General features: G+C 42.5%; 1 long non-coding RNA gene across 2 annotated transcripts; it reads right to left on the bottom strand.

Moving 5' to 3' along the window:
* Nucleotides 1–3,299: 3,299 nt before the first annotated feature.
* Nucleotides 3,300–8,418, bottom strand: LOC140593579 (uncharacterized). Of its 2 annotated transcripts, XR_011993980.1 has the most exons (4): nt 7,547–8,418; nt 5,334–5,555; nt 4,044–4,094; nt 3,300–3,694 (listed from the first exon to the last, which is right to left on the bottom strand). It is a non-coding gene; the product is annotated as an uncharacterized lncRNA (long non-coding RNA). The 2 variants fall into 2 exon arrangements; XR_011993981.1 differs by lacking the exons at nt 3,300–3,694; nt 4,044–4,094 and adding an exon at nt 4,246–5,195.
* Between the last annotated feature and the right edge of the window lie 2,892 nt (nt 8,419–11,310).

Genomic DNA, 11,310 nt, shown 5'->3' with positions numbered 1-11,310 from the left:
CCCTGAAACAGGTGGGGGGGGGAGGTAATGCACCGGTAGTGTCTTCCAGAGGACAGGAGTGTTAAGGGGGTGTGAGCTGGGTGGCTGACGTCCCAGATGATGGATCCCCTTCTGTCAGTCTCACTGGACGCCAAATGCCAGAGTGGCTGATCGGCAGGATCCATGAGACACACAGACACATATATGCAGCTGAGCGTAAGCTTGGGGGGTCACAGCACAGGGTCAGACAGTGTACAGTGTGCAGTGCCCCTGGAGCAGGGATACTTTATTTGCCATTTGCACAAGTACAGGATCACTGGAATCCCTTAGTCTCCACATATCTCACCTTGCTCTGTTTGGGGCACAAACGCAGATCAAATGTTAGAGTACAAACGCAGGGTCAGTCATTTATTTTGGGGGATTAAGGACCCAACAGATATGCCAGTGAATTGTCTAGGATTCAATCCAGCGACCTTCTGTTCACTGATACAACCTCCTTATACTTGTAACACACAGTGTTGGAACCATTTTTAAATTGCATATCTTTATTTTATTTGATAAGCTTGTAATAGACAAAATATAGCCTGTTTTGTATATATAATGATGCCTAAATGTAATCTGTCTTTCTAAATGCCTGTATATTGCTATATCGTATATACTGTAGGTCCCAAACCTTATTTAAATATGAATTCATTTGTCATATTGGGGAGGGGCATGTTTTTCTGGCGGAGGGGGATACAGTTTTTGGACCATTACTGACGATCGCTTAGAAGTTTGTGTAAGTGCCCTTTTCCAGGAGGGATCTACGCTTCCAAAGATCTCGGAGTCGAAATTAAGTAGCCACTCGGTAAATTTAAAGCAGCTTCGGGTAAGACACAGTTAACGCAAACTGCGTCGCCTATAGCTTATACATACAGGTATAATGAATAAGTTTGTTTGTAAAGGCTATTTAACCAGGAGTTAATAATGAAGGCTACGCACCTGTTTATGAGTAAGTTACACGGAAAAGGCCGAACTCAGGCAGACGGTTCCGTTGCCTGATGTCCAGGACAGAGAGACTCAGGAAGAGTTTTTTCCCCCAGGCCATAAGGCTTCTCAACTCAAACTAACTCTGGTCCTTCTGTACACTACGTTCGTTTGTACTGGAATGCACATATACTGCACATGTTCACTTTACTGTACAAATAACTTTAGTCTGTACATCCTCGCCATTACACTCACCATTACACTATATTTTAGATTTTAGATTGTATATTTGGATTGTATATTTTAGATTATGTACTTGGTTCCATAGAAAACAGCCCGAATGTGCAGGTAGCTCTTGTCACACACGCAGCATTCTACAGCACCAATGCCATGATTTCAGGGAGGTTAATGTAACACTTTGGTTTAATTGTAAAATTTGCAGGAGAAAATTCAAGCTTAGTGTGAGAGAATGAGATTGGACCCAGTTGTGAGTGTCTCACGGTCAGTTATGGGACGTTTGACAGCCCTGGAGTCATTGGTTCTACAAAAGGCATTGGATTAATTTAATCAAGTGCATGAATCTGTTCAAATACTGCTGACTGACGATATTATAGAAAATGAGAGGATCGATCGGAATGAGTCCATAATGGTCACTTTTAAGGGCCTTGAAACTCAGGTTCATCCACATGTACTGGTAGATCCCTCTGTGCTTTCAGTGTTTCAAAAGGATCAAATCTGTGAAAGTCAGCCAAGTGTAGCTGTAATGTATCCTGTTCTATATCATCTGCTCCTGTGGCAGTTCTGGGTGGGCCGGGGGGGGGCACCTGCATTTTATAGCTTCATGACTTGGACCTACTGTAGGTGTTCATTACAAAGTGATTTGTAATTTTGAAAAAAACATCTAGAGTCCTCATTACACATTAACGGTTCATTTTAAAATGCAAAAATCTAATTGATGTCCCCCCCATTCAAATGGACCAGAACCTCCAGTGATGTGCTTGTGAAAGACAATGCAGCCTTAGAAGCGATGGACGACTTAGACTGTCTGAAGGGTAGGGGTAAAAAAATAAAACGGGCACCTTCCCAACACCCCACCCCCCCCCCACACACACACAGACACACACACACACAGACACACACACACACACTAGTAGAATCGTACGCTATGTGTGGTGAAGTAATGTTAGTCCCTGATTAAGATTATTCAACTAGAGTTTTGTCGGCTAAAGGAGACTGAAACTGCGAGCCCTTGGAAAATGTACCTGGGGGATCAGTCAGCTGAGCTCATGGATGCTGACCTGTCATCCTTACATTTTGTGACAATAGGAACAATCTCTAAAACGCAGCTTTGAAGCAGTGGCAGCTCCTGCCAAATCTCTCTCGGGGGTGATTGTTAAGATGATGACTAAGGTGACCCTTTTAATAGGTAAATTAACAGCTAACTAATCAGGCAAATGTTACATTGCATTGTTCAAATTAGTCAGCTAGCTAACATGATATTTTCACGCTGCACTGAACAATTAATATTTGTTTTGGTCATCTCAGTGAAACAATACCACCAGTAACCACTAGATGTCAGAATAACACACCTGCTCCTGGTATTTACTAGTGTGGCTCATCAGAAGCCAGGTAGGATAGAAAACTTGCTGGATAGTAGCTCTCCAGGACCGGAGTTGGTGACCCCTGCTGTACAGTGATTGTGGACAGCTATGTCCAAAATTTATAATTATTATCTACATTGACTGACCAATCTACTGTGGTTATAAACAGATAAATTGTCATCTATCAGTTTGCACTCAAAAAAACCTTCATCATGAAGAGCGATACCTGCTTTTCTGTTAATTGCATAAAATTGAGTGAAGTCCTTGCTCTCACAATAATCTGATTCGGTCTTCATCAATTTTTTCTGATTACTATGACCAGGGCCGGCCCAAGCCTTCAGGGGGCCTTAAGCAGAATTTTATTTGGGGGCCCCTCTGTGCCACCAATATGACTAATTATTGTCAATCCTTTATTATTCGCACACTATAAATCTAACACACCCAATATAAATTTTATTTTTTTGTAGCTGTGTTGCTTACATCATACCAATGTTTTTACCCTTGCTATGATCTTCAATTGTAACAGTAGCAAACCCACAGGAGCAGTCAGGTGTTAATTTGCACTTTAACATTCAAAGTCTTGCAGTACCAGTTGGCATACTTAATGTGGTGTACTGAAAAGTGGCAAAATAAACTAGTAGACAATGCTCTTACTGTAAACACTTTAACCACTTTAATTTTTTTTTGTTACAACATGTAAAAAGTGCAATACAATCAACACAAATAAAATAAATAATAAAATATAAGGCTAACGTTAACCACTTTAATTACTTTTGATCAGAAAATTTTGCAACATTTAAAAAGTGCAATACAATCAACTACAATATAATAAATAATAAAATATAAAGCTAAATACCAAAGAACTACAAATTAGTCAAATACAAACAGGATATTTTTATATGAAAAGACAAACTAACTCAACTTTACATTCCACCTCAATATTCCACTTTCCTTAGAATTTGTGTTTCCTTGCTTTTCTGGAGGCAAAGTCGTTTATGATATCATTATAAGATATCTAATGGGCAATTATGTTATTAATACTAATTAGTGCAGGTCCACTCAGTCTTTCTTGGGCCATGGAAGATCTCAAATAGTTTTTGATCAGTTTGAGTTTGGAAAAGCTCCGCTCTGCAGATGGAGAGTGCAGGCTATCCGGAGATAACACCAATAACAACAAACAACAGTTATTTTAACATCAACCTATATGGCACCGCAGCGAGCCATCTGTACACCTAAAACATTAAGACATAATGATATAATAACACAGACCCCAAACTTAGGCCAGTCCAGTGTAAGTAATGTTAAACTGTTATCAGTACCAAAGTTATAAAACAGAAGCTTATTTTTTATTACTCATCGGTAATTTTTGTCCGTCTCATCCTTTGCACGAGCATGAATTGACGAGCCGTTAGCTGCCGCTGGTGATCGCTAAGCGGAAGAAGCAACATTAGCTTGCAATTTAGCCTCGTTTAGTTTATACTCATTTTTTTAACTTACCTTTATCTTGCTGTTTTTTCTCTTCCTCGGATTTCTTCCGTTTTCTTTTCTCTGCACCAGAAAGATATGTCCTTTTTTGTGACATTATTAGTTGTTTTGCTGCAGTGACGCTGCTTCTTCAATGAATTTAAGTTAACTTAACTCAGGCATCGTACGGCTGTCATACTCCAACTGTGCATGCATCCTGCAGCAGCCAGTTAAAATATTATTGCGTTGTTTTTTTTAATTGAATAATGGATTTCATTACCAATATGATATCAACTGAAATATTACACATATATAAATGAAAAAAATTCAAATAAAAAAACGATGTAATTTCATGTACTCTTGGGGGCCCCGTGGCCACCAGGGGGCAGCCGCTTAGTTCGCTTATGCCTTGGGCCGGCTCTGCTATGACGACCAATAGCAGAGCCAGAAATCACAGCGTGGGTGGGTCAGCAGAAAATCAGGCCAATTCACATCATAATCACACTACAGACTCAACTACCATACATTTACAGTATTTACAGTTTTTAAATGACCTGTGGCATCACTAAGACCACATTAATAAAGAGAGAGAAAAATCTGCTTGTCTCTTAACAGCACATTTCCTCCAACTGATCTAACGACACACACATGTATCTGTCTGTCACAATCATTGCATTGTACTGTATGGCTCGCTTTGAGTGCTGAGGTGGGCCTGAGTTCCACATGGCTGCACCCAGGACTATCTGTGCCAGCATGGTAGGTGACAGCTGGACATGTTTCTATTAATGACATGATCAAGTCATTAAGTTCAATCAAGTCATTTGAGTTGAGGTAACGTTAGTCATGTTGACCTTGAATGTGACAGATTGCAGGCTGCCCCAGTTATAAAGCAGATTGCATTTGATAAAGCCAAATTAGTGCAAACCCTTCTCGAACCCATACAGAGTACAATACAGTGCCTGCAGTTTGAAAAAAAATGCCTTAACATGACAGAGTACTCCACAGAACATGGCCTGATGCTGATTGGACTATGATATTCAGATGCAAGGCAAACTGTCTACGTTAGAGTAACTGTCTACGCTAGAGTAACTGTCTACATTAGAGTAACGGTGTGGTAGATAATTCCCTCCCTTTCCCACTCTGGTCGTGCGTCGTCTGGTCGCCCTAAGGAACAGACTGCCCCTGCTTTAAAGGATGATACATGAATATGAAAATCACCAAATACATGCGTTAAATCAAACAGCACATAATATACTGGGTTCACCGTCCAATCAAACAAACAATTACTGCAGTCAGCTAAGAGCTGCTAATGATCGTACTTACAGCAGTAATAGCAGTTATCCAGGTACAGAATGACTTCCTGCAGGTACTTGCACTCTGCATGTTCTCCCCATGTCATGTGAGTCTCCTCTGGTTACTCCAGGCCTCTACTGGGTCCAAAAACGTGGACAGGTGCCTTCTGGGATGGGTTTGACCCCATAGTTGATAAGTGATTGAAATCTTGTTTCCTGTGTCTTTGTAACATATGACAATGGATTCTCTGACCTGAAACAAGAGTTAACACAACTTATTCAAACATGTCATCCATGATACCATAAGTATGCTTTCCCGATTAAAAATGTGCCATTTTAACAGTATGATTTAATATTTCTAGCTAATTATTGTTCCTTGTTCTGCTTCTACAAAACTATGAGAGATTTGTATCCACTAATCGCTTGACGTGCATTAAGTGTTGAATATCTGGATGAGGTGTTCAATTGAATGCTGTGCCTGTGATCAGAAGGTTGTGGGTTCCAATCCTAAGATTATGAGAGTCATTTCACCATTGGGTACTTAAGCCAGTGTCTCTCGAATCAGTGAATCGAGTCCATGTTTTTGCTCTCTCTCAGTTCACTGAGAGTTGGGAGGGAGCAAAAACCTGGACCGTCTCAGTCATTGTCATCATCATCATCTCGACTGGTCAGCTGTTTGGAGGAGATAAAGGAGTGGATGGGCCACAATTTTCTCCAGCTAAATAGTTCTAAAACTGAGGCCATCATGATAGGTACCCCCCACCAGGTTAAATCTTCATCCATAACCAGTATCACTTTCTCCGGTCATAATATTCCTCTTTCCTCATCAGTCACTAACCTTGGTGTTAAACTGGACTCCCACCTCACCTTTGAATCTCATATAAATCACCTTTGCAAGGTCTCCTTCCACCATCTTCGTAATATTGTCAAACTCCGACCTACTCTCACTCTACCAGATGCTGAAAAGTTGACCCATGCTTTTGTTTCCTCCAGACTGGATTATTGCAATGCTCTTCTCATTGGGATTCCTAACAAGAGTCTCCAGAGGCTTCAATACATTCAAAATTCTGCAGCCAGGATCCTGATGAGAGTACGGAAATATGAACATATCACTCCCATTCTGCATTCACTTCATTGGGTTCCCGTTTCCACCAGGATTGAATATAAGATTTCTCTTCTCACCCATCAATGTATCTATGGAAATGCCCCTCCCTACCTCAAAGAACTACTCATTCCACAAACCACGACTCGTTCCTTTCGCTCTTCCTACTCAAACCGACTTCAAATACCCAGAACCAGATTAAGCACCATGGGGGATAGGGCTTTCTGTGCTGCTGCTCCTCGTCTGTGAAATGCTCTCCCTGACACTTTGAGGGCATCGCAATCTACTGACAGTTTTAAAAGTTATTAAACCTTCTCATAGTAATTGTTTTTTTAATCTTCTTTCTTTTAAAATCTTAGTCTTGATAAGTCCTTTTTGTTTCTTTTGCTTTTTGATTCTGTAAGCACTTTGAGATTTTTGGTAATGTAAAATGCAGTATAAATAAAATGTATTATTATTATAATTACCGTCTGGGGGGCCCCAAGGACTGGCTTGAGAAACACTGACTTAAGCAAGGCTATTAACTCTAATTGCTCATGGTGCTCTGCTTTCTCAAAGAGTTATTGTTATTACTTATGTAACTCCTGCACTGCCAATTTTGCAATAAAAAAGGACATGGACGCCTTGCAAACCTTATATTTCAACCCCTGTATTAGCTTAGTCATATCATCTTCTTTGTTTGACTCATCTGAGTTTTTCCTTTGGCTTACTCAATGGGGGGTCCTTACGAGGCAGAAATGTAAAGCGCATTGAGACAATGTAATGTTGTGATAATGCGCTATATACAGGGTTCGAATTACAAAGTGGCTTTCGGGGAAGCCGTATTTACCGATCCTCCCTGACTGACTTTAACGCTTTTGGTGCATGTTCGGGCATTTAAAACAATAGGTTTACAGTAAACCTATTGTTTACTTAGTAAACCGTTTACTTCAAAACGCAAGCGTCAGTCAGTGTTGTCAGTGTTAGGGCAAACAGCTCTGTCCACGGTTCTGAATCAACCGCGCTTAGGCCTACATCATGCAAATCATGATGAAAACAGAATAACTCACATAACAATCATAAAAAAATACATCAATATTAAATAGGATTAGGGCCAATCCTCACAAACGCACAGATCAAGTAAGTAATTCCATGATTCTTACCTTAAATCAGAAGTGACCACAGAGGCCTGGGGTCTTCTGTCTTTGCTTTCCGTCCTGTAACCCAGGATGTTGAGGGTCGGTGACTGTCCCGATGCTTGTAAATCTTTTTCCGCAGGTTATTCTGTGACTCGCTGCTGACCTCTCCATTCATCCATTCCTCTGACAGATGTACTCCCGTTGCTCTTTCGGCGAGCAACAGGCTTTTTGCCTCCATGCATACTGTACATCCTAACTTCTGATTTTTGGAGTAGAGCCATGTATTCCTGATTCTCCACTCACTCCATTGCTTTGTTGTCCAGTTGAAAGGTGTTGCATGATCGCCTGGTCCGCTGCAGGTCGCAGCGGTGGTTTCTGGCGCCAAAGTCTCGCTATCCTCGGTGCTGGTGCTGTCACTAGAAGCAACTTTTAGCGGCGGCAGCGGCGGTAACACCGGCAAGCTAGTTGTAGCTGGTGCAAATGAAGAAAAAAAAATTCTGAACCAAATAGTGTCCTAAAATATTTTATGTCAACCATCCTTACCTGGCCACATCCCTCCCCCCTTTTATGGCGCTGATGGGGATGTATCTAGATCGCGTTTCACCGCTGCGTTGTTCAGCAAATTACCATGCGAATGCGATTTGAATACGCGCTAATGCGGCTATTTAGAATGTGAATAGCGATCTTCGGGTGACAGCGGTACTACACGCCCCCGATGCAGGTAAAACAAAGTAAGGTGACATGGTTTGATTTTTTTTATTTATTTTTTTATTTAACGTAATTTTGAAAAGACAGAAGCCAGCGTTTTTTCATTATTCTACATTAAGATTTCAGTGAGATATAAACTGAAATAGACGCGAAAAGTACGCTGTACAATGCACTCGAACCCAGAAGGTTAAAGCATGTGAGCAGAGCAATATTCGGACCATAAGACGCAGGGACTTTTTCCACCCACTTCTGGGGGGAAAAAAGTGCGTCTTATGGTCCGAAAAATACGGTAATTTCAGTGCAGCGCCGCCACGCATGGATGGTCACAGCAGGAGACAGCGGAAAATAGTGTTCGGAAATAGTACTGTAATGAGCGAATAAACACACAACATTGACACATTTTTAATATCATCATTTATTTCAGGAACCTTAATGTACAGAAAATCAAAATCTATATGCGACACAAAAAATGGAAAGTGTTTTAGAGCTCCCCCTAAATGTCTCAAAGTAGGCTTTCAGGGGAGCCCAGGTCCCCTTAGCTCCCCCGTAATTCGAACCCTGGCTATATAAATAAAATTGAATTGAATTTAATTGAATTGAACTGTTTAATAAGGTTGTCTGTAGGCTATTCAAAACGCAGGGAGCAGCCAAACTGTGATTTCATGGAAATTTTCAAAAAGGCATCAAGAAGGTAAAATACAAATATTCAGAACTACATCTGAACAGCAATCTCTGCTAAGTCTGTCACAGACTAAAAATGCAACAGCTCTCCACCCTCATCCAAAGGGACGCCCCAGTGCGTGAGAAATACAACAACTTCTTTGCTCACTTTGATAGAGGAAGCAGTGAACCTGCCAGCAGGACCTCAGCATCTGAGAGCTGGGCCAGTCAATCATACAGGCTGTCTGAGAGTGAGCAGATACTGAACCTCCACACCAGTCAGACACACACTGCACAGGCTCAGTGAGTCAGGCTGGATGGAGTTTGGACTAATTGGACTCTTCCTCCCCAGAGACGTCTTACTGTATGTGGAAAAACTGCTATCTGGCAAATGCTGCCCAAATGACAAGCCTAAAAAAACTTTTCCCACACAGCTGTAGCCAGACTGTCTCACTTCTCCGCCAATGTTTGGTTACTTATGGTTAAGGTTAGGGCTGGGTAGGGGTTAAGGTTGTCATGGTCGGAATTAGGGTTTTGCCCATAGAAATGAATGGACGATCTCCACAAAGATATGAGTACAGGTTTGTGTGTGTGTGTGTGTGTGTGTGGGGGGGGGGGGGGGTGTTGGGGGGATGGGGGGGGGGGGGGGGGTGGGGAAGAAGCTGTTTCTCTGTCTATGTCCTGATGGTCTTCAATCTCTTGGCCGATGGAAGGGGGACAAACCTTAGTGGGTTAAGTCCTTGATAATTTTGCTGGTCCTCTTGAGTTGGCGGCTGATATAATCTGTATCTAGGTTCAGGAGCCAGGCTTCCACAATCCTTGGTTTCCTGGCTCTCTTAAAGTCCACAACGATCTCCTTTGTTTTAGTAGCGTTGAGGACCAGGTGTTGACCCTCCACTCATCATCTCCTGATATCAGTCCCACTATGGGGGTGTCATCAGCGAACTTCACTGTAGTGTTAGAGGAGTGGATGGGTGTGCAGTCGTGAGTGAACATGGTGAATCAGAATCAGAATATCTTTATTGTCATTGTAATATGTACAAAGAAATTAGGTGCAGTCCTTGCGGTGTCAAAGAATTATACAATAAATTACATATGTGGCATATGGACTGAAGCAACGAGCAATGGTGGGCCTTTGATAACAGAAGGGATTGGCCTATGAGAAGGAGTGTCTGTCAGGGAGGGCACTAGATCAGGAAAGCTTGGGTGGTAGGGCCAAGCTGGGGGGCTGTAATGACACAGGTGAAGCTATGAGGGGAGATGGTGAGTGTGTCTCTGACACTCCAGATGGGGTTTTATTCACTGGCAGCTCGAGAGAAAGCTGAAGACAAAGTTACAAGTTACACATTTATCTACCAGACATTTACAAGAATTATTTCCAGTCAGCTGCTGGGATGTTCATCCCAGTCAGCAGAATCATTCTGGGCCGGATGTAGCCTGCATACACCATTTTCATCTGGCCCTCTGACGACATGGAATGAGCAGATCATTGCTGGTTTCCACTGGGACACTTCAGCCAGAAGAGGCACAAATGCAGATGCAGTTTCTGAATCTCACACAGAAATAATGCTTGTTAGGGCCACTTGACAGCCAGACCTCTCTGCAGTTAATTCCCAGCCCTGGTCAGGCTTCATTCATTTTTATATCACATTCACCTAACCGCCTGAATGTCTTTAATTATTAAGGCTCAGTTTGGCTTCAACACAGACTACGGTAGAATCTACCAAGTATAGCTTAGTTAGAAGGTTAGTTACCCCTGATTCAGTCAGGTGGCTCCATTTGGTTTGAAAAACAGCCAATAGCAAACATGCAATGCGGCCAATGTTAATATCTGCTGTTCTGTATAGGAAACACCCAGTATGGGGGGCGCCCGGTGCCTCCTTCCCTGCCTTCCTTGGGTGGGCGCGCAGCCGTCCGGTGGCGGGGGCCCGGGTACCTGGCAGCTGTGGGGCGGCTGGGTCCGTGACCCGTCGGGGCTCTCCCGGCCGTCTGCGGGCCCCAGGGCGGTGTTGTTGTGGCCTCGCACACACACTGGGAATCATTCCATATTAACCTGCACACTCATACATACACTCACAACACACAAACATACACACATACACATATGCGTACACACACACATACACGTATGCGTACACACACGCACATACACGTACATATGCACACGCACACACATACACACACTTTCATATCAACACACATACACTTAGAATGCACACACACACAGACATGCGGCACACACACACACTCACATACACGCACACACACAAGAGAGCCTAGGGCTCTCTTCCCCTATTTTATCCCTCTTTCCCCTTGTCTGGGTGTGTGTGTGTGTGAGAGTGTGTGTGAAAGTTGATGTGTGGCTTCCACTCCCTCCTCTCTGATGCAGATATGGGTACGACGATATTTAGACAGTGTTC

Source organism: Paramormyrops kingsleyae, chromosome 12, assembly GCF_048594095.1.
Source record: "Paramormyrops kingsleyae isolate MSU_618 chromosome 12, PKINGS_0.4, whole genome shotgun sequence".
Taxonomy (NCBI): domain Eukaryota; kingdom Metazoa; phylum Chordata; class Actinopteri; order Osteoglossiformes; family Mormyridae; genus Paramormyrops; species Paramormyrops kingsleyae.
The sequence above is the reverse complement of the archived record's forward strand: the minus strand, read 5'-3'. Positions and strand labels throughout refer to the sequence as shown.